Here is a 4,795-nt window from a genome sequence, read left to right as displayed (position 1 = left end):
ATTCATTTCATTTATTTATAATTTAATTAAACAACAAAATTAAGAATTTTCACTTATACCCAACATTATACCCCATAGGATGGTACAAAAAATGTTAAAACTGATCATAACTCAAACTGGCAGTCGAAGTACGGAACCGGCCGAAACCAGCTTAGAACCAGTCAGTCGGCGGTAGAATTATGTCAAAATCGTTGTCGGCCGGTTTGGTCCTAATTTAAAGATGGACCAGACCGCTGAACTGACCGATTATATAAATTATATTATATATATATATATATATATATTTTAGATAAAACGGCATCATTTTACACTTATTGGTTAGAAAACAATAATTTAGAATGAAACAAAGCCGTTTGGTTTAATTCCCAAACGACATCGTTTCAATTTAGGTTTAATCCCCTCCTTTGATCTCTTCTTCTTCAGATCTTCTTCTCCCGATTCTCTCACTCTCTCTCTCTCTCAAGTGTTACGCAGCACCGCATCTCCTCTCCTCTCTCACGGAGCTGCGTATCTCTCTCTCTCTCTATCGTCTGCCGCGCATCTCACACTCTCTCTCTCTCTCTTTCTCATTCATCACACAGTTGCGATACGCACAGCAAGCCATCTCTCTCATCCCGAATCACATATTTGATTCTCTATATCTAAGTTTCACACCATTTGCAATGTCGAAAGGACACCGATGACCGACCGGAATTATACCAAAACTGACGTTGACGGTTTCTTTCCCCTTACCGGCCATTTTCGGCCGGTTCTATAAATGTGTACTGGTTATCAGTTCGGTTTCGGATTTGGGATCTAAATTTCCTGCATGTTGCATTAATATTATAAATTGTAATTCAACAACAAAAATCGTGCTGACGACTGAATAGTTCCGATAGTTAATAACCGTATCTTTAGGTAGCTAGGCTCTTTAACGTTCTCCACCTAACAAGATCAACATGATATGTTTTTGCAGCCTTTCTTTAATATGTACGTCGTCTTCCTTTTTCTTTTCTTTTTTTTCTTTTCTTTTTTTTTTTTTTCACAATTTCAAAGTGAGGAGCTAGCAGAGCAGAGAAAAATTTGCAAAGAAATGACTGTTTGATAAAACAATATAAATGATGGGCACATGCACTTGCCAGTAAACTACTTAAATAACCGAAAAATAAAGTAGTTCCGCATTAACTCTTAGTATATATCTTTGAATTGATCTTTTTCCTACCTTTGATCTAGATCTGAAATTCAGTTCGGCAACTTTTAGGGTGCTTCATTTAGTTATATAGATAAAATAAGATAAGATGAGAAATTTATAAATTATAATAATAAGATAATTTATAAATAATAATAAAATAATTTGATTTAAGATATTTTATGAAATTTTGATAAATGAGAGAAAAAATGTTAAATAAAAAAATTATAAAATTAAAAGATGGTTAGAATATAATGTTTATTTTGAGATTAAAAAACATGAAATTATTTTTTGTGTTCTATTTAGAAGTTTGATAAAGTTGTACTGAGTAGATAATTATTAGATGAAAAAATTGAAACTAAAAGATATTTGTGTTTAAATGGTATTTAGATGTTGAGATAATATGAAATGAGATAGATTGAAAGATTTGTGAAACTAAATCAAGCCTTAGTGCTCCTTTATTTTTTGAGAAATCCTTCCAGCCAGTCCGGCTGGTTTTCAAACAAAAATAACCTGCCACTTATAAACTTACATGTAAGCGTTCCATCGTATCTATCATAAACCATCAAACATTAGAAAACCAATTTGTTTGCAAAAATACTCGCACCCCCCTTCGAAGGAAATCCCTTGCACAGGCCTTCGTCTCTCGCATCTGCACCCTCAATTCCTCTTCGCAACCCCGAATCGCATCCCCTAGGTCGAAGCTCAACTCGAGCACCCTCTTCGTCGAATCACACTCGCACCCCCATTCGCAGCCCCGAATCGCATCCCCTAGGTCGAAGCTCAACCCGAAGTCGAAGCTCAACGCGAAGGAAATCCCCACGAATCGGCATCGGTCGTCCTCCATGCCTTCCGATGACTTCGACTATGATCACCCCTAGTACACCTACTATGCCGAGCCCTCTGCCCGTTGAAGAATTTTGGTTTGATTGTGGATTTTGGTTTGATTATGGGTTGATTTTGGTTTGATTGTGATTTGATTGTGGATTTTGGTATGATTGTTGGTTGATTTTGATTTGATTGTAGATTTTGGTTTGATTGGGTTTTGATGGAGAGGAGATGGAGATGATCGACGGAGATGGGGGAGATTGGCGATAGAGATGCGTCGGACTGAGATGGTCGGAGTCGGTGTTGGACTGAGATGTTTGTGTCGGCGTCGGCGTCGGACTGAGGGCAGAGAGACCAACGAGAAAGAGAAGGCAGAGGATGGTACTGAGGAAGAGAAGGCTAGACGAGATGATTGTCTGTGATGGAGTGTATTTCTCTTAGAGTGTTTTATCCCACGCGGCTTGAAATGAATGAAGAGTTGTTTTTGTGGGAAAACAAACCGACAGGTGATAAGCAGTTCTCTTATTTTTTTTTTGGCAATTTAGTTATTTATTGATACATTAACTGTAACAAACCATTAATGAAATGTGGAAATGACTCTCTAACAACTGGGTGAGGACCTCCTAGTAGAAGATGGAAGCTGATTTTTTTACTTTATAGATACTGTCTCAAGGTTTCGCATGTACAAATATTTGTCAGAACAGAACTGCTTTGGATCAGTTGGGCTGGTTTCAACCCTTTAACAGCATCAAATCAGAACATGACATCTTAGCATTACATACATTAAAACTACGAGGATCATCACATGGGATTTGTACTTAGAATTAAAAACCTTGTCACGAAATTATTTTTCCCTTTTGACATCTCTGCTACCCGATGTTACCTCCTGCCTCCACCACCCGTTGCTGCCACCAGCAGACCAACGCAGCCACCTAGTCTGACGCATCACATTTCCACCAGCAGATTGCAATGATAACTATCAGCCTACTATTATTATATGATTATCTTTCTCAAAATCAAAAGGAATGCAAGAAGCATCAATTAATCAGTCAACCAATAAGACTGAATCTAGATAAAGCATATCTCAAGCATAAAGTTTGGGGAAAAAGGAAAATAATGTGTTGGGGAAAATAGAAAACGAATCACAGAGGGAGCTTGGGAGCGGCGTCAATCTGCTACACTCAGGAGGAAGAACAAAGCTCCAACCAGCAGTTACCACAACAACCCACCACCCACGTCGCCGCCACCATTTTCTCCATCATTGGCACCATTTTGTATTTTGTGGACTTTTATTTTGTATTTTCGGTTTTTGAAGGAGCATTTGGTTCATTTTCGAGATTTTGAAGCAATAGGATCTGGTAAAGTTGGAAAACAAATTGTCGACCTTGATCTAATATGGGTAACTCAATTAATGTCATTGTAGAGATTAGATGGGTCTAGTAAGGGGGTGACGATAAGAACAATGCAGCGATATTGTTGGTGACGGCGAGTTCAATGGCGACGTCGAAGTTGGGAATTGGAGAAGTTGGATTGGAAAAGTTTGAAAATATCCAAGAGGTTATTAAAGAAAACTGTAAATCCCCACTCAAAATGATTGGTCTCTGAGACTCAATGATGCATTATGGGTGTTGGGAATAACTGTAGATCTAAGACTAACTCGAAGTATAGTAGTGGAAATAAAACAAAAGAAATTGATGACAATCACACAGAAAGAATACCAAGATTTAAGTGGTTCGACTTAAAGTGAGTTTACGTTCACTGGTGGGGTCGGTATCAGAGATTTCACTATCAACAAAGATGGAGTACAGATGAATACAACAAAACTTCATAAGGAAGTTATCTCTCAAACTCACTCTAAACTTCTCTCTCAAGAAAACACTAAAAATTAGACAAAAAAGTGATTTCTGAAGTCTTACAAAAAGTGGAGGCGCCGTTTGGTATTTATAGGAAAAGTAAGAATTCACTTCTGTGAACATTGGCTGGAGCGAACGTCGAGCGAGTGTCGAGCGAGCGTAGGTTTTGCACATTTCGCTCAAGCCAACATACGAGCGATGCTTGAGCGAAGCTCTCTGTCTGAATTCGCTCGAGCTAAGTGTCGAGCGAATGTCGAGCGAAGCTCTCTGTCTTCATATCGCTCAAGCTGAATGTCGAGCGATGCTTGAGCGAAGCTCTCTGTCTGAATTCGTTCGAGCTGAGTGTCGAGCGAATGTCGAGCGAAGCTCTCTGTCTGACTTCGCTCGAGCCAAGTGAACCTCCGCTCTAGCGAACCTACGACACATGTACTGTTCAATCTGAATTCAAGCCACCTCTTAACAATGGGCACACCGTACAACATTTAAGACTCACATTGGAATGTCTCCATACAAAATAAGGCCTGCCACCTCCCTATTGAGCTAGAGTATAGAGCTTATTAGGCTACTAAGCAACTAAACTTTGACCTTGACAAGGCAAGTGCCTATAGCAAACTCCAACTCAATGAGTTGGAGATTCGCAATGATGCATATGATTGTGTCAAATCATATAAGGAGTAAATGAAAATGATTCATGATCAAAACATATTGAGAAAAGCTTTTGAACTAGGTCAAAAAGTCCTTATGACCTTTATAATTCTCCATTGTTGAGATTGAAAATCTTAAAAATGGTGATATTGTTAATGGTTAACGTTTGAAACCATTTCTAGAAATCAAGAACCCAAAGTTGAATAACTGCCAATAGAGAATCTTGCTTATCAAGATTAATTTGCAATTCTGTTATAGATTAATGAAAAAAATTGAAGAAGTGACTAAATTACGAAATATG

This window comes from Juglans microcarpa x Juglans regia, chromosome 6D (assembly GCF_004785595.1).
Source record: "Juglans microcarpa x Juglans regia isolate MS1-56 chromosome 6D, Jm3101_v1.0, whole genome shotgun sequence".
NCBI classification, from domain to species: Eukaryota; Viridiplantae; Streptophyta; class Magnoliopsida; order Fagales; family Juglandaceae; genus Juglans; species Juglans microcarpa x Juglans regia.
This window is presented reverse-complemented; position numbering follows the sequence as displayed.